Source organism: Buteo buteo, chromosome 2 (assembly GCF_964188355.1).
Source record: "Buteo buteo chromosome 2, bButBut1.hap1.1, whole genome shotgun sequence".
Classification (NCBI taxonomy): domain Eukaryota; kingdom Metazoa; phylum Chordata; class Aves; order Accipitriformes; family Accipitridae; genus Buteo; species Buteo buteo.
Genome location: NC_134172.1, coordinates 42,835,984 through 42,860,450, shown reverse-complemented (window position 1 = coordinate 42,860,450; position 24,467 = coordinate 42,835,984). Strand labels below are relative to the sequence as shown.

The window sequence follows — 24,467 nt, the reverse complement described above, 5'->3', positions numbered from 1 at the left end:
GTGGTGAGTGATCCCTCCCTGTCCTTGTCTCGACCCATGAGCCTGCCTTTACATTTTCTCCTCCTCATCCCACTGGGGCTGGGGGTAGGAGTGAGCGAGCGTCTTTGAGGTGCTTTGTTACCAGCTGGGCTTAAACCATGACAGGTACATTCAAGATCCCTGTGCATTAAGTCAATACCTTGACTAGGAAGAAGCTCTCAGTTTTGGTGCAGGGCAAGATAGTCATTACAGACCAATCTGAAATATATCCCTATGTTTATATGGATAAAACCAGCACTTTCCATAATTGCAAATCACAAACATAGGATTTAGCAGCATAGTATTTCTTTCTCCACCATTTTTTGCTTTAGAAGGTTTTTCTGCCCCATGTTTGTTTCCTAATATTCAGCTGCACTTTAATTGCAGTATTTAAATTTTTTCCCCCCCATTTAAGAATAAAGGAGAAATAAACCACAATCCTGCTTAACTGCTGAATTAACTCTAGTTCAAGAACTGAGATGTAACAGGTATTTCCAGTTACAACTGTCAGAGAAAGGCTAAACCATAAGATTTTTCAAAGAAAAGACCACAACCTATGTTTAATCAGGGACATCCAATCCTTATCACATTGCCTTTTAGAAGAAAAGGCAGATTTAGTCATGTTAGTTCTTTAAAGAACAGCAATAACATTTTCAAAACTTGCTACAATTTTAAAAGAAACAGAAGTGCAACAGTTTCTTATTTTTAACGAGCATCTTCTTTTCCTCATTTTTCTCCCCTGCCCTCACAAAAAACCCAAACTGGAGATCAACTGGTAAAAATAGAAAACAAGCAAGATAGTGCCAGTAAGCAAGAGTTTATTATGGGTTTGTGCCTCACGGCTGAGTTCCCATGTGGATTCTCTAATGTCTAACATGGTTTGTATTTGCATATTAATATTTCCACAGGGCAAAAGTCACTTCTTTATCAGTCATCTTATTTTCAGTAACCTCATATGACTTTAATATACCTTAAACCTCTTTCACTCTGTCAAGTTTGGTTGAAATTTGGCCAGTGATTGGGGGAGGGGACAATACTGAGAAGAAAGGAGCAGCTGACAGGATTGACAGGCATATGTAGACAAACTAAGTGTGTAAGTTGCTTTTCACAAGAACACTTACCCAAAATCACATCATTTGAGCAAGACATTACAAATTCACACCTCTACACAGACCAAAGGTAAGAAAAGAAAAGCAGAATTGAGGACTTCCTTAGTTTAACACCAGTAAAACTGATACCCTCACAACAGGTAGACTAACTAGGAAGCGTATTCTGAAATTCCAACTTCCTTTATAACAATAAGCACCTTGTTGGCTCTTCTTCCTTCTCTGGAATGCACTGAACCACTGCAACTCTGTTCTACCATTAAACGTGGTCTATGCCAAAGTGATATAGCTGTATGACTTGGAAGGTGAATATTCATTCCACACACCTGACAGCACATATGCTCAAATACAGGGAGAGTATGCTGTTAATTCCAGTCAAGCTTTTTGGGAAGTATGCAAATTGTAATGGAGGGCACTTTTACCTCACTGGCTACAGCATACCAAAATGTATTTCATTATCTGCAAGAACAAATATCTTCCCATCCCTGTTGACCAAAGGAATCATGAATCTCACCTGAATCAGGCACAGAGACCACAGCCCCTCACAAAAGCACACCTTTTCTTAAAATTATTGCCTGCATAATAACAGCCCTATCATACCTCTGAAGGCTGAAGTTCAAGTAAGAACTTCATAACACCGAAAGAATGCCAGTCAGCTTACTGTCCTCCCACAATACCTGCATTTGGCAGCCTGAGACACAGAGAAAGAGAGAGAAGGTACTGGGAAATTTGTCTGCTCTAGCTCTATCCAAAACAGCAGATCCCTCTTAATATTATGTGTGGTGAGCAGAGATGGAGGTAATTCCAAAACCCAGCTCCCTCTTAATATTAAACATGTCCCTAAACAGGAACTTCTGCCTATCCAAAGAAAGTTGAGAAGCGTGTTTCGACCCTTTGTGTTGCTTCTGAGCTTATTTCACTAGAGAAGCTGTTGGAAGAAATTGGCTCTCTTGTTTTCTGGACGATCCGTTGAACATATGATGAGAGGGAACATGTTGCCCCCTGGCCACTGGCACACAAAAGCAATAGCTGCAAGGATTACGTGTGGGCTCTGGGCCATATGGTGTGTAGGCTTATTGTAGGAATTTAGCATTTTTTAGACTCCTACCTTCCTGTCAAATTGGTTGAAATTAGCCACTGAGCTTCCTCTCTAAAAACTTCAGAAACAACACTGTGATTGTATAATCTTTTGCCATTGAAGACCAGATTAAAAGGTAAATAAAAATAACATAAAAACTGTATTTCTGTTCTTCAGAAAGGCAAGAAGGAGAAGTTATAGGAGATGCTTTCACAAACAGGGATATTTACTGGAAGCTGGAGCTTTAATAAATGTAAGCTTAGCGTTACAGAAATGAGCATATATTACAGCATACAAGCTTACTGCTATGAAGGTTTAAAATAAGAGTTCAGAAGCTAAGCCAGTTTAAGCCACAGAGTAGTATTCCATTATCCTTCCAGAGAATAGTACAGAGTATATATGACTGACATACAAAACCATAATCTTATTTGCTATTTAGCTATTTCTAGAAACTCAGTATTATGCTTGGATGTCTGCAAATAATACAAATGCTGTTTTGTGAATGAAACAATACATCAAGTAAAATAATACAGTATTGAGGTCTATACCTGATGAAATGCTTCTAGCCTCCAGATGGTCGTGTTAGAAATGAATTTTTTTAAAATGTGACTACATCTATTCAAGATATTTATGCTTTATTGATACTCAGTCTGGAGAGAATATACACTGTCAATCGGGATTGTAGACAAAGTTAAATGAGCGTAGACAGGCATGGAGGGAAGGTTGTTTTAAACAGGACACACTTCCTTATCCACTAATGCAAACAGCACATGCTTGGCATTTCATTTTAGTTGAAAAAGTTTCATCATGTGGCAATCAACTTAACAATATTGTCTATTCATCTCTGCCAGTGTTCTGAATTATTTTAAAGGACCTTCAATTGTCTACCAAAATGCCTTCCCATCCTGTTCCCCATCAAAAGGTGAAGTTCAACTCCACAGATTTTTCATTAATAAAATCCAAAACCTAATCCTAAAGTCAAGCTTGTTTTGGCTTTAACAAAAGTTTTGCAGTATGCCCTCGTACTTCGCATCCCTCACAGTGAAGGGAGGTGATCAAGCCGCCAGCCCACTCAGACTACAAAAAATTTATGTACTACCTGTGCACTAACCTTCTGGCCTCTACTGGAACACACATAGGCACAACAAATTTAAAACTACAAACAGGAATAATTTCTGGAGCATGGTATGGCATTATACAATCATTTAAGACCAAATTGGCAATTGAAGATTTCTCAGTTAATGTATGTGGTAACGTGTATAGCAAGTATGCACCTGTTGCAGGCAGCTTATAGATGCCAGGGATAAAAATACTCTCCTTTGAAGATAGTTTGGCCAAATGGAAAAAAACCTACAAACCAACCAAGCAAAAAGCCCACAAACCAAAAAAACCAAAAACACCCCCAAAACAAACACACAAAGACAGAAAGATACATCAACAGGAGGGTTACAGGGACAGCACAGAGGAGTTGACGTCCAGGATATTACTCACTATTGCTGATGCTCAGGAGAAAAAAGTCCTGCAGTGGGAAGGAAAGGGGACGGGGGACTAATTATCAAATACACAGCTAGCTTCAGGATGCCAGGGAAGACCATATGATGATCAGCCTTCTAAGCACCAAAGTAGCAGACCTGACTTGGAATCCATGTGGTATGCCAGAGAGTGTTTGGGGTGAAGTAGTCCCCACTGCTCCTAAGAGTATTAACAATGCAGGAAGGGCTGGGAGAGATCTGGAAGCAAGATTTAGGAGTTAGGCCGAAGCTTGGGGCTCAAAGTGCAGAGCTGTATGCTCTGGAGTGTTCCTAGCACTATACCCTGGGCTACAGACACACAGCACAGTGGAATAACTGGTGTACAGAAGAGTTCAGTTTTCTTTTTGAGAGGGAGAACTTTTGAACTGAATAAAGTTGATACAGAAAGAGGAGTCTGGGGATGGAGAGGGGGGTGGTGAGTGGAAACCACTCCATGTGCAATCTTTTGGAACATGGAAGAAGTCAAGCTTTCCACTCCACGTCTTCAGGCAGAGCTTCTCTTTTATGGGAAAATACCTAAAAGTATGTCAAGCTTCTACTATAGTCCCTGACCAAATCAGTTCCCAAAAGTAATAATAATATTCTGTCTCAAAGGAGAAAAAGGTTGTTCAACTTGCAATTACATGACATTATCACTGGCTGATCTATTTTAGGTTAGGGGAAAGGCTGGTAGGGCAGAGATAACACTTACCATGCTCCAACCCTATTCAGGGCTCAGTGAACCCTGAAAGGAAAGTGATATAAAAAAAAAATCTCCAAGGAAAAACAAGCAAGAAATATGGTGGATAGAAATGGTTTCTTGCTCTCCCTGCACACACCCAAATAAAGAAACATCCAACAATATTTTGATTGCTGGACATCACCATACACAAAGGTATGTCTAGGAATCAAGCAGAGTCAATCAGAATTCCTATTAACACGGAAGATGAATAGAGAGTGGAAAAGACTCCAAGCTGATGAATCATGAATTACAACTGAGGCAAAAAGGACAGAAAGAAAAAAAAATGGTAGTTAGGCAGAATCAGCCAAATTTAGCCAAAGATATTTATTCTTATGTCAAGCAAAGACACAAGGAAGAATAAATGCTATTATAACATCTTAATTTATTGACCATGTCATTTTACTACAAAGCATTCATCATAATTATTAGAGTCAAATAAACTCTTTTTCACCACATGAAATGATCAAATATAGTTTGACTTCAGAACAGTAAATACAAGTGTAAATTTCTTTTAAAGCTAAACTACAAGAAAATTAAATTCAGAATTAAACAAGTGAGTTTCACACGCTCCATGTAGTAAATAAATAAATAAATAAAATCAGTAAAGCCAACACTGGAGCTATGTAACTTTCATTGGTTACTTCAGGCACACAAAGTTTAATAATTACCTTCTAAGCATGTTTTTGGTTCACATACAGCGAGAGGACAAATATGCTGTGGGATGGTCAATAACTCAAATTCAATTTTTACACATGGTAAAAAGTGACAAGATTGATAGCAATATGCCATCCATTCTCATCAGTCACACTTAGTCCTCAGACCTCTATTATCCACAAATCCTGCTATACAATCAAAGAGAAAGAACTACTGAATTATTTATTAAAACTGACACCATCAATTATACTCCCATGTAAAAAGTCACTGAGCAGCCATTTAAAGAATTAGAATGTACATTTTGGTAACTTTTGACCAGGTTAACAACTGCTCTGCTTTGGGAAAGGATGGAAGCTCTTCTCAGACATTTTACATCTGAGAAATTAACTTGCAAAAGCATATTTTTCTGCCATTGCAAACTGAAGTCTTATATTTCTGGCCAACAAAAGCTGAAAGTGTGATAGCAATACTCTTTTTCTTCCCTCCCTCTTATCACCTTTTGACATAATCTGAAAAGTCAACAGAAGCATACCTGAAGTGACAGCCTTGAAATAGTCTTCCCACATCGCAAGGCCAGCAACAGCGACCATCATCAATGCCAACAGCCCCAAATAATGAAATGGGGTATAGGTGATATTTCTTGGCAGTCAGCTGGACTCACACACCAAACTTCTGATCTTTTGGTACAAGCCAGGCATGCAGTTGTCTTGTTCCCTTTCGGCACGTGGGGTCCTTTTTAATTCACACATGATTTTCATGAAATTTCTATCACCTTTTAATATCAGTGTCATTACATTCATGTTTTAAGAAACATGAATAACTATATTATTGCTGCATAGCAATACCAAAACACTAACACAACATTGCATTCAGAAGAGCGGGTTACATTCCCAAAACATCCTGTCTAGACAATTATGCAAAACCACGGCCCGAGGTATTTCCCAGCATCACCTAGTGGCCCTCGTTCTGAGTAAATACAGCCCAATCATAGCTATGAAAGTCACTCTTTCAACACCACCCCACAGTAAGGGGGAAACCTATAAGTAATCTAACAGACAATTTGTATATAACCCCTCATATATATGCCCTCAGCATGGAAACGTGCCCAGATTCGCACGGTCTCTGTTTGCGGTGGTGTATAAGACAAAGACTGTGCTTATAACAGTAAATTAAACATGCCAGGACTGTCTGCTGGCACTAAGGCAAGCTGGCACAGAACAGACTGTGTCCATACTCCCTTACCCTTCAAAGTATGCAACTGCCAGATGGGAATGTCTTTTAGCCGTTGTTCTCCCTAGCCATGCTCAGGATTTGTTCAGGAGAATACTGGTTGCTGCTCTCCAAAGCCTTGCCAGATTGTTCTAATAACTAAGTAATACTAAAAACTGAGTTTCATAGTCCAAGGACACACTCTGGTATTGTTCATTTTACCTGTATAGACCTAAGTGACAAGTCCAGAGGGCTTGCCTCGCCTTTGTAACAAGAAGTAGCAGAACATAAATAAACAAATAAAGGGAGGTAACTGAAGTGGCTAGAACAAACCATGAAACACCACAAGGGATGGACATCTTGTTACCAAAAACATTAAACAGTTAGTTTTCCAAGTACTTCGGAAGAAAGAATGGAAGCTATCAGAGTAAGAAAGAAGCTCCAAGCTTTGGGTACCCAAGCTATTTTTCATTTGTCTTAATGTCATTGGTATTTGGGGGAATTACCATTACAAGGAGTATTTTTCCCAAATTCTGCTGCAGACAATCTACAGTCTAAATGGAACTACAATACAGTGGTTGATCTAGATATAAATTCTTGCCATTTCCATAGAACCCAGTGAAGTCCCAATGAATACCCTCAGTCTTCCCCCTAATTTCAACTCCTAACCGGATTACTTGGTTAACATAGTTTCTTCCAGTTCCTGTGGTATGAAAAGGCCACTGCTATGTCACACGCACTAGCATTTTTAATGATGAACAGATTCACTAACTACAAGGTCTAAATAGAGTTCTTGCTTAAACATATGACTATTTACAATATGAATGTTTATACAAGAACAAATTGGCAGCAAAGGTATTCTTGTTAAATTTATCCTCTGGATCGGCCACTTCAAATTGGATAGCAATTTAAAAGCTATTTTCAAAAGCTTTTTCAGGAATCTTTACTTCTTACATGAGGAACCATGTGGCTCTTTAGACAGGGTTCTTCAGGAAAATATATCTTTTAAGGAATACTTGGACTGTCAGCAACAGCACATTCCTCTCCCAGTGTTACCCTTATATAAAATAATGCTGAAGTTACTCCATTAAACTGTAATTAAATAATAAGATTTCAACTTTAATAATAAAATTACTGGGAGCATGATACAAGCGTTAACTGTTAAACCTTGAAAATTAAAGAACCAAAGCTTTGCAGTAACAAGAATGGACCAAATTGTCCACAAATGAAATCCAAGTGGTTTATAAAGTTAATGGACTGTAAGGAACAACTGATTTTTTGTTTTTATTTGGTTAAATTAAGTTGAAGGAAGAAAAAAAAAAAAAGAACACCAAAATGATGCAAACACTGCATTCCAGACTGATCAATATACCTAGGCTTAATGTGCAGCCCTTCAAAGGGACCCTTTAAAAGATTTAGAGTTTGGTTTGGTTTTGTTTTTGGTTTTTTAAACAAAAAGTGCTGAAACAGAAGAAACATTGTTTTTAAAAAAATACATGGCCGTCATTTTTTTAAACTTTATTCTTAGACTTTGTGAACTTTTAAATAAATTTCAACCCCAAATCACATGCATATTATATTAATCTGAAAGTCTTTCAAATGAATGTATGCGTATTATTTGTCAAAGAAAAAAATCATTGCATATGTGTATTTTTTTAATGTAGTCTGCATGCTAAATTAGTGTCTCCCAACCTTACAGAAGGTGAATTTCTCCCTATAAAATCAGTAGTGTTCCACACATCCCTCAGATCATTTCTTCTTCCTCATCTCTGGTGAAAGATGCTTCTATTTGCCATCTCAGGAACGGCACTCCTGCCTCAAGAATCACGTTCAGAAACTCAGTACAGTGGCGCATGACATGACTCTGTACAGAGCCAGTACAGGTCCAGACTTTTTATTTGCTTATTCAATGCCAGTTCTTCATCTAACCTACAAGATGCTCAATGTCTCTCATCAACAAGGACTTTTTTGCTGATTGAATGCCATTGTAAGGCAATTAAAGTTTATAATTTACTCCTTTTTTGCTGAGCTAAACTAGAATGCTTACTGTTCTGATATAAAAGAACATTTTGAGTAATATGGGTGAGGTTTTTTTAAACCACTTACTACCATTCTGGCATGCTAGCAAGACAGTGTTAGGGCAGACAGGGATCCTCTGTCATGCAGACCAGGAGCCACACCACTGCTGGTAACAGGGGGTTGGCAATTCTGCAGGATTCCTCTGAGGTTAGTTGCTGATTGATCTCTTCCTGGGGGAAGATGTGTCTGAGTATATATGAAACTGGTTACGTGTTTAAGAGGGATTTCAGCTGCATGGATTTAGAAAGCCTTAAGGAACTGGCTGGCTCTTGGTTTTTGATTCAAAAGGAAATGCAATAAATGCAAAGGAGTCCAGTAACTTTCAAGTGTGGAAAAAAAAAATTTGTTCAGGATAAAGAACAGAGTTTTTCATGACTGCATATATACTTCATTGAAACAAGCAAGCGAAAGCACTTAACAGCAATAAACTTTGCTGTTACAAGACAACAGTTGGCCAATTTCATTTATTAGAATCCTAAATAAAAAATAGTACAATCCAGGTGAGTAAAGTAGTTGCATGTTGCTCAAACAAAATAGTTCTGCAAAATTTTCAAAGATTTAATTAGTGAATTTAAATGTAAGGCAAAAACATTAACAGTCAATTCGAAAAGGGCAAAAGTTTCGCACATCCATTCCATGGCTTCTCTAAGTTCATCCTTTAGTTATCTGCAAACACAAGCTATACTCAGCTGTAACAAGAAACTGCACAGGATTTCTTAACGTACAACAAAGGCAAAATTTGCAATGAACATGTTTATATATGGAATAAAGCTAAACTCACAGAATGCGAGCCAACCACCAAGCACAGTCTATTTTTAAACCCCATCTCACCCTCATTGTTTCAGTCAAAAAAAAACCCACCAAAAACCTGACCCTAGTTTTTTTAATGACCTGTCAACTCAAAAATGCTGGAATATTCATGCTTTTCAACAAGAAAAAAAACAAACAATGTAATTATCACAGAATCACAGAACGGCTGAGGTTGGCAGGGACATCTGGAGGTCATCTGGTCCAAGCCCCCAGGACTGTATCCAGACAACGTTTGAATATCTCCAAGGATGGAGACTCCAGAACTACCCTGGGCAACCTGTGCCAGTGCTTGGTCACCCTCACAGTGAAAAAGTGTTTTCTGATGTTCAGATGTGGAGCCTCCTCTATTGCAGTTTGTGCCCATTATCTCTTGTCCTGTCACTGGGCACCACTGAAAAGGGCCTGGCTCCATCTTCTTTACACACTCTAAGTATTTATACACTTTGATGAGATCCCCCTGAGCCTTCTCTTCTCTACAGAATTTCATTTTAATGAAAATTGTAAAGCAGATGCCATTAAAAATGATGTTGTACAATATATGTTGACCTTCCCTCCAAAAAGTATCTTTTGTGTTAAAATAAGGCTCCTGTCAAATAGAATCATTGAAACCAATAAAATTTGTAAAGGTGAAGAAGTTAGCTATGGTTAGTTGACATTTCTCCAACACACTACTTAGTTCCTGGACTTTCTGTTTTTTCTTCAGAAAGAATTAATGAAGAAAGAAGCAAAATGGACACCTAGCTGAAGGCTTGCCTATGCATAAACTGGTACTGTTCAAGAAAAACACATGACTTAAGACTATTTCTAGCCAAACCAGTCAAAAAGCTACAGGAACATTTAGAAACAAGGTTTACATTGATTCAGTTTAAAATCAATAGCCTTAATATAACCCTAAATAAGACAGAAACTAAAGATTTCGAAAATCTATCTGGACACTTTTTAATTAAAATCAGTTTAAAACTAATTCAACCAATTCATCAGCTTTCATAGCCTGCATATTTAGATAAAGCTGATTCAAGGCACTGTAGCAAGGGGATGAAAGAACACGTAGCAGAAGCTGGAAGAAAAGAGCATGAGGCTTGCAAGCCAATTGTTTTGCTAAAGGGTGAGTGAAATGGTGAGCAAAATTAATCTGTAAGCTCAATGGAAATTTTAGGATTGAATGGCATTCACTCTTGAAAAACAGACACTAATATATTGTCTCTCCACAGATAACAGCAAATATACCTTTTTCTATTCAATATACAAGCATTCTATATTTGATACCGAATTCTCAAGAGAATGACCACTTTCTAGGACCTAGATGAAGCCAGGAATAACTCACAGTGGAATGCCACTTTGAAACTTGCCACAGAAAGACACAGAATGATATCTGAAATAGTTAGGGAGAATTAAAATTCTGAAGTGAAATACAAGAAGTTTTCTATTTATTCAACTGACCAAGTAACAGCAGTTTTATGAATCAAATACATTCAGATTCTTGCATAAACTCAGTAACAGTTTGGGGTTTTGTTTTATTTTCTTCTTCCTGCTTGTGTTTTGGGTTTTTGTTTTGTTTTGTTTTAAAGCTTGCTTCCAACAAATTCAGCAAAATAGACTGAAAAGCAATAAAAACAACTATTATGCAATTGAGTCTTCCCTTCATTACTTATCACACTGCATTGCTATTTCTGATTCCATTTCTTTAGTTCAATCAATACACTGTCAGAAAGGATGCTCATTTAGCAGCCTTCATAATTGCTACAATACAAATCCTGAAGTTACTTATCTTTGATAAACATCTGATAAACATTTTATTCTTTAAAAGTAACTGTCTTCCTGCCAGATATTTTTCACCTTCTCATATTTGCATAAAGTAAGCTCTAATCGGTTTGGTAGTTTGTACAACATATAGCATGAGCTACGCTTCTACAACACATCCATTTATCCAAGCAAAAAAACCTTTCATTTTTCTTCTTAGTAACTCAATGTAAATGGCTACTAAAATTAGACATTATCAGTGCCCCTTAAGTATTTATATGAATAACCAAGCTAGACTGCTTCTGTAGTTGGACAGTCTCACATCACTGTGGTACTTACTAATCATCTCCGCGTGTTTTCTCTTTGAAACATTGTTCTATTGCTGAGCTATAACAAACAAACCGTGTATGCCTGATTATGCTACTGCACTAACAATTACAAGTTGGCCCTTTTCCATTTTGTTTGTTAAAATCTTCATTAGTCATGTGGAAAGCTACTAAGCAATACAGAATCTAAAAATGTTACAAAAACGTATGGAACTGTTTAGGAGTGAAACAATCCATTTAAGAATTTATGATTCTCAGCCACAGGACTATAATGCATATTAAATAACAGAATTAAATTAACAAGTAAGTGGTCTCTTACCAGTAAGTAATGAACTGTCCTCCTACAAAGTAATAATATGCAAACACCTTTGCCAGGAATTTATGGATGGTCATGGCAAAAATCGTTCCCTCTACATAAACCACTATGGTAAGTTTATGTTATCTTTATTTCCTGAAGTCTTAAAAGTAACTACTTTATCATTTTACTGTGCTTTGTGCAATTTTTTTTCATATCTACAGTGTAGTCTGTCTAGTAGAGTTACACCAGTTATTAATTTAGCCCCAAAATTGCATCAAATTAACATTCTAAATAATAAAAAACCCTAAACAAACAGAACCCACTTCACTGAAAGATTAGCAACAAACAAATCACTAAACATAAACCAGAAGTTTTCATGTGAATCAGGAAAAAGTCAGTTCGGCAGTGCAGCAAAGAACAGCAGTACAAGTATCAAGATAAAGCTACTGCTGCACCAAAATAAATTAAAAATTCTCAAGGCTAGGAGACCCCTGCAGCTCATAATTTTTAAACAGCACAGGGGGAAAAAAAAAATCCTCCAGGGCAGCAGCAGGTGGAACAAAGCACATGCATTCTATTCAATTAAAATATTTCAAAAAGAGGGAAAGCTACACAGTAAAGCCTTAATTTTGAATACCCTAAGGTGAAAGAGGTTATGTAAATTGAACAAAGCCAGTCCCAGATTTTGGGGCAGCCTTATGGCTCTCTGGGATATAGGACTACACTGTTGCATACAGCTGACCAGCTCTCTTAAAAAGTTGTGCAGCTACTAAGAAAACCCAACCTGTCAATTTATAGTCATATTTGCATGTTTCTGCATTATTTCTCTGGCCACTGGGCTGCTTACAATTCCCCAAATCTAGAGGAAAAAATATAAGTTATCTTTAGAATCAGTGTGAGATATGTGGAGCATGAAGTAACCCTAAAAACTTGCAAGACATAATACAAATTGTAAACCTCTCAGATGAGTCAGTAAGGTCAGGTCATAGTGCATAAGGAGTCATACATAAGGTAACAGAACAACTGCTAAAAGCAACCACAGACATAAAAGAATTAGGATGTGTTGACAAGAGGAACTCAAGCTTAAAGTATTTCCCCACAGCCCACACAGGGGGAAACCCACTCCTCGTAAGTTCTGTAAATACTCAGCATGTTTTTACTACAGCGTCCATTAGTGATATTTATACACAGTGATGACCTCATTCTCTAGCACAGTGAATGAACATGAGAGAAAAAAATAAAATATTTTGGTTGTATATTTATCAGCATTTGGGCTCATTTAAATACTACTTGAATAACAATTATCTTTCTCAGCTGAGCAAAGCATCAGGTTGGCAGACTGTGCTTCACTTCTTCTCAAAGTGACAATTAACCTTGATATCAGTCTGCAAAGTGCTCTGTACTGGCAGCAGAATAAAATTATCATTATCATATAAATCATAAAGATTCTACTGAAACCGAGATAGCTGTCATCCCTCAGCTATTTGTATTCAGTAAGGAGCAAAGCAGGTTGCTGCAGAACATCTTAATAATGCGTCACCCTACAGCCACCACATTGTGGGTTTTTGAGGCTGTATTTGTGGCTACCTGAAAATGTATGCCACAAATACGTGCCAAAACACTCACAGTTAATATACATTATTAATTAAATGTCTCTCAGGGAGGTTTGCAATGCAGGAGGTCATTATACTTGAATCATGAATTTAAATCTGATTTACACTACAGTAATTCCAGACTCAAATGAGATTTTTGAGTTGATTATGTGGTGCCTATCAGCTAGACAGTTCCCCATCCAAATGGCACTTGTGATCACCTGATCTTATTCTTTGAAGACTACAGTTTACAAGTTAAAAAAACAAAAAAAATCACAACAAAAAACCCAAAACTATAATTCAGTTAATGCTGGATCAAAATTTGAAATAGTCCTCTTGCATTGATGCCTAATCACTGTGTTGATAGACTGTTGAGGAACATACTCAGACAACCAGCATTATAGTAGTTGTGCCCACAACAGCCCATTGAAATGCCGTATTAAGTAGATGCTGCTTCCCTTCTAGGCAGCCCAGACGTGCAGGGAAGGAAGCAAATTGAGTCATCTTCTCTAAAAATTTCCCACCTTCAAACGTGCAATGACAAGTGACTGTGAAAATGTTTACAGCCATTTTTGATATGACACTTCATTTTTGTAACGTGCACACTGTGTGTCAAAGTGTTTTACTGTTCTTGCTGCTACCGACAGGACATTGCTGTGAATAAGACATGGCAGCGAAGCAAGCCCTCTTTTGGAAACATTTTTATAGATCGACAGGTCTTATTTTATCTATAACAGAACACAAATAAGCAAACAGCTACTTGGGGGGGGGTGGGGGGGGGAATTGGGTGTTGGGATTTTCCCCCCATTAGAGCTGGCTATTTTCTCTGAGCCAAACTATGGCAGATCTTACACAAGTACCTCAGGAAAGGGAGAGGCAACACAAAGAACCTGCTCTTCGTACCCTAGTCACAAAGTGATTTCCAGAGGACTTTTTTTGGCAGACTGTATACAGGAGATACAAGAAGCCATGACTGTGTTTCTGAGCCAGCCAGCAAAATCAGTCCTTCGGGATGGGAGAGGTACTGTGCCAAGAAGTGCACTCCTACAAAGTATTTTGAATGAGCAAGCCCGAGTGTCTCCTATGATGCCGGCTGCAGAAAAATGAATTTACTCCAATATAACCTGGATCAAGGCTAACGCTCATCCAGCAATCAAAAGCCAGATGCTCTTCCGTAAGAAGTCCAGTCAAGAATGCCCTCTTTTCAAGCTGTCCAACAAAATCTGAAATAACGGGAATGGTCCATTTTCATGCTAGATAGTCAAAATTCCTGTGAAACATTCAAGCTCAGTTAACTGCAGCCAACCAGTTAAACTCCAGTTTAACCCAGAACACTTACCAGATCCCATCCACGATTACTTTATGTTACTGCAAAAGCTAGCACTGCATTTACCATAGCGCTTCTGAAACTGGTTTTCCTGTGAACCCACCCTGGCTGCAAGTCCCAAATTTGAAACTATTTTTTATCCCTGGTTTTCAACCTTAAATGCCACAGCTATGAGCTTAGCAATCAATTATTTATATTAACAAATCTGAAATTGCATGCTAGGCAGACATCTAATTTTTCAATCATAGAGTTATCTGAAAATTAAATGCATTCCATTCCATCTATCCTCTTTTGAAGGGTTATAACATGCCTAATTTTATAGGTAATACACATATTTATCCTATTTAGGCTACCTAAGATACCAAATAGTGAGGCTGTACAGCATTTTTAAATTCTCTGGATCACTTCTTCGGTAAAATGACCTTACAGTTGACACCGTATATTTATTCTAAGCATACTGTAATTAGCTTAGGAAAAAAAACAACCCAACCTATTTAGCTCTGAAGTATAAATTCTTTTATACTGCCTTCTTATGTGTAAACAGACTAATCATAAATTAGTGTAATAAAACATTTATTCACCATTTTAGAATTAGAACACCTTAAAATGTAAAATAAATCCGATTTGTTACTACAGGTTTCTATACATTTTCCATATTGTTATGACTGATGCAGAAGATACTGCGCTGGTGTCACAGAATGAAAAGAATTTCCTTTGACAATTTTGAAGTTATAATAAGAAGAATAATAATCTCTGTTAGATTTATGATGTATATTTTTGGCGGTGATTACTGTCAATACTTCCCAAACAAAAGTTAAATTGAACATCAGCTAATCTTGCAGAAATAAAAAGCCCTCCGCCCTCAAAAACCATCCTGCACTAAAAATGAGGCAATCGTTTTGAAAGAATGAAATTATTCACTATTTCTCTACTGAACAACAATATTATTTTCTGATAAAGAAATTTCATTATGAAGAGTCACTACTGAATTTATACAAAAAGACTGCCTACAGCCAGACAATACAGAACAAATGCCTTCAAAAGCTCTAAATTTCATAAAGGCTATACTAAGCTCCAAATTTCATAAAGGTTATACTAAGTTTTAAATAAAAAACCCAAACAACAAAAAACAAACAACACCCAAACCAGAAAAAACCTTGAGAAATTTAACCTTTAAGTTGTCAGCTGTGTCAACTGTTACTCAAAGAGTAATTGCTGTAACTGCGTACTGCTTATTCCTGAAAAATAACTCCATCTCCTAAACTAAGTGCAAACCCTTATATTACAGTCTTAGCTACAGAGTCACCATCATGGCCTCTACAATATTTACAACATTAAAAGGCTAGAAGTGTCAAGAAAGCATATTATCACTCACCTATAGCCTTCACTAAGCACAGTATGCATCTCAAGTTAATAAAGGCCACATAAATATGGCTTTTGTGCAGAGCAGACAGTAAATTATGTATTTAATTACATATTTCTCCCTTAAAAACAGAAACAGTTGGCTCTCTGCTATTTTTGTTAACATTAATCAGAGGAAACTTCAGATTCTGGCATAAATTTGACTATCGTACAAAAGGTAATATTTAAAATACATAATGCCTTACCACACAAACACGAGCTGCCATATGTGAGGCACTGCTAAGCATGGTTTCTATTAAGCCCATACACAGTAACTGGCTTCTTTCCAAGCAACATGGAAGTGTTTAAAAAACCCTGTTTAATCCAATTCCACAGCTTTGAAACAAAAATAAATTAAAGTGCTGCAAGAACTGTTAAAATGAAAAATTAAAGGCATGTAAATAAGTGAAAAAAATAAATTGTCAGAGAAAATGAAAACAAAGATTATTTCAAGTAGATATCTTAATTGTAATTAGCAACATTTGGCATGTGTTATGATATGATTCAAAGCTGCAGCCAATTAGATACCCCAAAAAGCTTGTAACAAAGCTGCAAATGTGTAACTACAGCATAAATAAGTTTTATTGCACACCAAGAAAACAGCACCCAGATCAATTTCATAGTTTGTTTCTGAAACACTGTAAAGCATGCTCTGTTATTAGTTCGTAACTTTTTAGTCTTAAACTGCAGCTTTTCTGCCAGGAGATTTTGGAAAACAATTTAATTAAATTCAGACTATTAACTGTAAATCTGTACACATTCTTTGTATACCAAGAATAAAAGATAAATTACAGCATTGCCTTAGACTGTCATGCCTATGTAAATCCAAAACAAAATCAGCAACAAACCCCCCCCCCCCCCAAAAAAAGTGTATAAGTTAACAGCTGTTAAAAAGCTATAGAATTGTGGTATTGGAACTGAGAAAGATTTTTTTTTTTAAAATAGATTTCCAAGGAGACAGGAAAACACTATTTTTTTCTATGGAAGGAATAAGAGGTACACAATGGCATTCAGGAAATAACATGAATTCATCAGATGCTTTTTAAAAATTTTCTTAAAAAGGAAATAATTTCTAAGTATTACATAGACGATCAGAGTTCAAATTATGATCAAATATGGATGTACTGAAGACAACAGCATTAGGCACTTCTGAGATTGTGCCATTTATTTAAGGAAACAAATACTTCATTATCAGTAATGCTGTCAGTCCCAAGCAACAGACAAAGTACCTTCCATTTCCCCCATTTATTCAATAATGAATAATTTACTAAAGGGTAATGAGTTGCTAATAAAAGCATGTTTCTTACATGATTATCATGAAATGGCAGTGATTGCTTGTTCAGTGCAATAGTACCTACTACAGTCACACTTTCAAATAACTCTGCTCTATCAAATTTCTGTAAAGAAATTGATCCTTATGTAGTTTTTATACAAGACATTAGTCTATTTAGAAAAAAAAACAGGACAAAACCCCCACAGAACTAGCTAACTAAATTTAAAAGCTACACATTTAGATATTTCTTTGCAAAGTCTCCCAACAATGATGTGAAGTCTCAGCCAACGTGGTTTTGTTTCCCTCACTGGCAAGCAATGACTGTTTATTTAACACACTTATTTTAGGGTTTGGTGGGGGAAAGGTTTTTTTTGTGTTTTATGAGGGTTGTATTGAGGAGATTACCAAAATATGCATACATAATATCAGTTTTATGTTACAAACCAAATTCAGGCTCACAGGGAAAAAAAAAACCAAAACAGCTTTGTTTAGCTATGTAGATGAGGGCAAAATAAATGTCTATGGAAGGTAGTCCTAAAAATTCTGGAGCTGAAAGCATTGTGGATTGCCCTTGTACTTCCTAGGAGACCGACTTACAAAGAACAGCTGCAACTCAATGAAACCACTGGAAGAAAATTCATCTGTTCAGAATTCCCCACACTAAAAGCATCAAAGTGTTTCTTTTTACCCTTGTTACAGTCTTCCACTCTACCTTGCCCACACTTGCAATTTAAACTAGAGCTTTACTAATCTTAGCACTAAGCACATTGCAAATATCAATGATCCCTTCCATGTCCTGTACAGGCTCCTTTTTGGGCACTTTTCTGCCCTTTCCTGCTTCAAGGAATGTGTGATCGTCAGGACTCCTTATATCCCCATCTCCGCTCATTTCCCTGCTTCAGCTGTCCCATGGGACGTGCTCTGGCATCCCCCTGACCTTCCAAATCTGCACTCACAAAATGCTTGCTGAAGTACTCTTATTCTTCTCTAATACTATTTTCTCTTTTCTTCTCCACCTGGGAGAGGAGTTGTCATCATTAAAAAACCGGGAGAACTGGAGAAATCATGTGGAAGTATTGTTATGCTGGGAGGTATTAATGGGTGTTGTCAGCCAGTTCCTTACTTCATCATCAGCGAGTGAAGTTGCTAGTCCTGGCAAGCAGCCAGTGCCAGGCTCCCTTTACTCCCCCCCCCAATCTTCATGAAAGTTGCTAGGGTTTCTAGCCACCAATGCCTGCAATACAACTTGAAGCTTTTGAGTGCTGCATCTAATCCATCCTAAAATCATCCCACGACCACAAGCAGAAAAGGAATCAAGCAGATATTCAGAATTCAGTTTATTCAATAATAATAAAAAAAAAGCTCAGTGCTTTCATAATAATCTTTCATATCAAACATACATTTTCAAAGATATCATATCGCTAAAGAAACATTAGCTATATTTTAGATGGCCTACCATGTACACTGCATCTTGACACATGGAAGACCCATGAAAAGAAATATCTGTGTGTTATTTTTTAAAAACAGATGCTTTGTGAACAATATGACATTGAAAGGTCACTTTTACAGTGAAAATAAACAGATAATTTAAAAAAAAAAAGTTCTAGTACAGTTACATGCTTCAGACCTTAAAGCACAAGTGACACTGTCCTGCACTGTCTTAAAAGAAAATAGCAGAAGGAATGAAAAGATTACACATTAAAAAGTAACCTGACACTTTTCATCTGAGGTACTTCAAGGTACCAAACTAATAAATCTAAAAAACCCACCAGTTATAAAAAACAGGCAAGCTAACTCAAGTGATAAAATATAGCATAGTTGCTATTATAAAATATAATCCCAGTGCAATCGTTAACTTGCATGTTTTTGGGACATGTTTCTTGCTGCTTTTCAAGCAGAAAGGGAATCAAAATTAAAAAATAAAGCAGTTGCAATGAGCACTCAAATACATTTGACATTCATTCTTATCCTCAAATGAATATTGATACATCATAGATTTAAAAACAACAGGATTCTGCACATTAATATCAACTGCTTCTATGCATATCTTTTTGATTAAGTTTTGCTGTTTGCTGTAAATTCTTAACAAGGCCTAGCCAGGCAAAGTTCTATACAATTTTCTGTGTCACATTTTCTCTAGAAGGTTATAGAAAACTAGCAGCAGATCAAAGGAAGCCTATACAGGCAGAAGGTAAACTCCACGGGTAACATAATGTAACGGGAATAGAGCCCAGATTCATACCAAGGAGGCTGGAAATGTTTGTGAGGAAAAACGTTCAAAGAAAGCATTCCTTATTCTGATTTTCATCCTGCTCACACATTAGCATCGCATGCATTGCAGTCATGTGCCTATGGCAACGGATTGATGCATCCCTAACTCAAGCAATCAAAATCACTGATCACAGTTCCTTTTAAAATAAAAATATAAGCTGTAGACCTTGGGGATTTTTTTCCAGTTGAATTTTGTGCCTAGGTCCTCCTTTGGTGAAATCCCTATCAGAAGAAATAGGATTAAGCCTTTCTTTAGCCAGAGGAGCCACTATACACCTATACTCCTAAGTGATACAATAACCATGAGTATGATGCCCATCACCTTTTGTGCCTCCAGAGTTTTATAAAGGAACCAGCAAATAACGACACACTGTTCTGTGCCTATGCTGCCTTGAAGTTTCTTCTTTGGTTTCAGGTCAAGGAAGCACCTCACTGAAGTAGCCTGTGTGTTCTGCACAAGGGCAAAAAGAACTCAACAAGCACATAAAGGCAGTGAAATAGGTAGTGGACACTACCTAAGAGGATGCAGTGTTACTGAGCAAGCACTTAATGCTACCAAAATCATTATGTAAATTCTCTGTGCAAGCTAAAGGAGATTAACCAAAAGATAAGCAAATTTAAGTTGAGCAAATTGCTTTAAAAACAGAATCCTTCCAGCTCCCAAGAGGAATTGTTTTTGCATTTGGAGAAGGCATTGCTCTGCTCTTTCCAAATATTTTCACATTTATTCAAATATTTTAAGGAAACATACATAGACAAATTATTCAGACCCCCCCAATCCCAAGTCAAACTGATGCTGTGAGCATATCATCTAAAAAATGGCAAGGCATCTCCTTGCTCACATCGGAAAGCTATGCGAGCGTTCCTGTGCTTGTGTGTGTGCACACACACAGGGAAGAGGGGAAGACTCCTTAACAACTTCCTTGAGTGAGAGGGAAGGAAGGCGACTCGACTACACCAGGGCAGCAAGATAAATACTTGCTGCAGCTGCTGCTCTAGGTCCCTACACTTCCATCGCTCTGCATCCTAGAGCAAGGCTGACAGTCTTCTCCCTCCCAGTCTTCCCATGAAATTGTGCTAACATTTGTTTTCTGATCCTGACACTTGTGCCAGCTTCTTAGCTTTAAAGTAGCACTAGGCAAGAGTTTAAACAAATGGCCCCGAGAACAATAACTTAAATTGATGGAATTCACGTAATCCCTTAGAGTTGTGAAGATTCTGGCCTCACCATTTCAGCAAAAACAGAATCAGAGCAATATTGAACAGGAATGTCGGACTCCATACAGTCGTTAATAGCGCAAGAGGCATCCATGAGGCACGCTGACCTCTCTCCCTAAGCCAAGTTGAATAATTTGCCATTCCACTTGGCTCTTCTCTACATCACCCTAAAGAGAACTGGTTTTAAGTCTTTTCAGTGTAATTACTTTTCACAAGCAAAATACTAGAATCAGGTATGTTGGTTGTTTATCAATTTTGCAGATAGTATAAGAAGCAAGGAATCAATGTAGTGATTCCAAACTAATAGAAGAGATAAGACTACATGCAGGGTTTTAAATGGACTGTTTTGGAACAAGAACCAGTTAATTTGCCCACTAAGCTGCACAGCCCTTTAAAGTATATTTCTGAGCCTCAAGCATCACCCAGGTTGCTACAAGGAAAAAGAAACAAAATGTATAACACATAAAAGGAATTGCAGTAAATACACAGAAAAGAGAAGAATGGTGACAAATATGCTACAGAACATCAAAAGAAAACATGAAGAAGAAGATAGGTAACAACAGTGACTTAATAGGAAAATTTTAAGCAGTTGCTCCAAGCGGTGTCCACAGAGAGCTGCTATTCGCTTTGTGCTGGCTCTCCTTGTTTCCAGCTGCTAAGTTCACATTGAAAGAAGCTAAAAATACATTAAATACTTTCCAAATATTTTTTCCCATGTAAGCAATTGGTATAAGTTGCCACAGAGATGTTGTTCTCTTGCCAGTGAGAAGGGAAATAGTATACAACACTGACAATAGAAGTTGTACTCTAAGAAATCTATTGTCTTGGACAAGACGCAGTTCAAAATATGGGAAAATTTGAAAAGGCATCATTTTAGCTACAAGAATTCCCAACTATTACCCTCTTCCAGCAAGGCAACATATGAAAATGATACTTAAAGATGGGGTTTTTATCACCCGTGAGAAAAGGTAAACTCTGCACTACTCAAAGCTGTAGTATGTGCAATATTTCTAGCAATCGAACTTTGGTATTTCAATGAGGAGGGAAAAAAAGAGAAGAGTGGCAAATGTCTACAATTTAAGTATACTGTCTCCTGACAAACTAAAATTTCACAACGCTGCAGGCTTAAAATACAAACGTACCTGCTTAGCATTCAGGACTCTCTTTGACAGTAAATTCAGCTCTATACAAAAGTAAAGCGGGGGGGGGGGGGGATGACACAGCACACACCAAAACCTATGCAGTTCTTTCTGTTAAATGTGAAGTATAACAGGCTTTTTTATGACATGCCTTCCTCCAAAAATAGCAATGATTACACTGCTCAACTCCCACATGCCCCCCAGATTGACTTTTTGACACTTAGAACATTATACATCTCAGTCCTGAGGAATGATCCCAAGTTTGTGGAGTCAAAAGGACTCTTTCCATTGCCCAGAACCCAAACTACAGAATATGAATACCTAGGGAGGCAGGCAACTCTGATTGCTTATAACATTAAATCTTCTTCTAAAGCCAAACATGACAGATTTTTTTGGGAACTCTGAAATCCACAGCTTTCTACAGTTTTGGAAAGATGCTGCAAGTCGCAGCAGTGATAATCTGCCAATTACAAGGCACATGTGTGAGCAAGACTTTTTTTGTCTCCAGACAAATAAGAAGATTATACAGCCTATTCTCTTAGTGGGGATGAGGCGGGGGAAGCGTTAAGATTGCAGCTGCTGCAGAAGTAGAAGCTGCAACTCCCTTGGAGCTTGTACTGACTGTGTAGCCTAGCATGCCATTAAGCGATGCTACTGTACTACAGATACAGTTCCATTTGGGTTTTTTTCCTGAATGAGACAAACCTGAAGCTTTGGCCTGCTGTAGTTAACAGAAAGTCTTGCAACACATCTTGCAATATTCCACCCAAGTTCCAATTCAGCTCAATATCCTACCTATCAGAACTTCCTAAATAACTACTTAGAGAGTATTCTTGAATAATACAGCTTTCCTTCACATCTTCTGTGATGTTTAGTTTTGAGATTTTTTACATTCCTGCTGCCCATACATGATTTATTTTTTATATAAAAGAGCACACATAGTGAAGGTAAGCTGGAATCACAACCATTTCAAGTAGCCTACATCTGTAAGGAACTTATATTTATGAAATATGCCTTTTTAATAGAAAATCTAAAACCTCTTATAACAATGGTCTAAATTTCACTAAAACCAAGAAAGGACATATCAATACTTTAGGGTAAGATATGCTGTAGTATAGCTTGGCTTTCTTCATTATGCTGAAGAATCATGTCTGGCTGATGTATTTATTTTGTAATGTTTAACTATAATAGAAAATAGATGAAGTTCAAATGAAAACACTGTTTAGACTATGTCAACAGAGCATAAAACTAAATGAAGTGATTCCGTATTGACTATAAAAACATATTTGCTAATAGTAAAGTTACTAATGGTTATCTATCAAGATCACAACATGAAATAATTCTGCATCTTAAGAACTGTGTTAAAGCAGCAGACACACGAAGTTAATGTAATTTTTTGATTTTGCAAAACAGCATCATGCAGTGTACTTTATTGCTATTTTATCATTAGTGTAAATAATTAAAAAAGCAGGAAATCTCCAGCTCTTTTTTTTTAAATTGCAAGTCAACAAAGGGCCTTCCACTAAGAAAGCCAATGCTTTACACTTGCTAGCAAAAGAAAATCAAATTAACAGTATCTTGTATACTAAAACAACTGCTTTGTTACAAAGGATTCAGAAAACTAGAACAAATGACACTGCTGTAAAAACTATAAGCCTTTTAGACTCAGTTCAAAGACTCATGCATTCTTCTACAACAGACTGAAGTTTTATATTCATCTCAGCAAATCAATCCACTAATAGGCATCAGTCATCAACACCTAAGTAAAATCTGCCATACGAAACAGCTTTGATGTGATTGAAGACTCGCACACAGTCGTAAGTATGACAGAACAGCTTAGCTATTAAAATGTTTTATCTAGCAAAGAATTGTTCATCCTAATTGACTGAAATACTCTTTGAACACTATTATTGCAAGGCTACTTCACTACGCAGCGCTTTAGTACGTAGCCACTTGACTTACATCTTGAGATCCAGCACAACCACATCAAATCTTGTTAGAATATTTTCTCACACATACTTTTGTCAAGAGACCAAAACAATAAAGCTGACTGTCATTTTTACTACCAGTTGCTTAGTTAATTCGATACTGAAACGTAGTGGGATTCATTATAAAAGCTGCATGCAATCAGCCATTTCTATCAATCTTTCTTTTTACTGCACTAATAGGATGAATCCTACTAACCACATCAGTTGAAATGGGTTGGCAGGACTGGATGGAAGCTATTCTTCTGCACCGAGCCTGACCTCTCACTGCGAGAGGTGCAGTGGCAGAGGCTCCTTTAAGCGGCACTGCGCAGCCCTGGCCCAGCTCCAACACTGACCATATGTCAAGCTGACAGATAAGAAGCCCGAGACAGCCATCTGAAAACAACTGTATACCGCCCCGGCCACCAGGCAGCGAGGGTTTCTAGGCCTACCTCATTACTCATTTCAAAGCCAATTTTAAACACACCGAAAGTAAATGTACCTGACAAAAAACCCAAAACAAACAAGCGCAAAGTCATTATTAGAAAGCCTATGCGATGATACACTCTATTGCAGGAAGTTTCCCCTGAATATCGTAATTGATCACCAGAAACACAGTCGGAAGATGAGTAATAGTTTGTGCCTATAACATTTTTCCTTCTCCATTATATTCACAGTGTGTTAACAATTTGCAAGAAAAAAAGGAAT

At 37.3% G+C, this 24,467-nt stretch overlaps 1 protein-coding gene across 4 annotated transcripts in view; it reads right to left on the bottom strand.

The window, feature by feature from the left end:
* Window positions 1-24,467, bottom strand: part of LOC142042345 (ubiquitin-conjugating enzyme E2 E2) — a 220,313-nt gene that overhangs the window by 182,243 nt on the left and 13,603 nt on the right. The gene's annotated exons all lie outside the window — the stretch shown is intronic.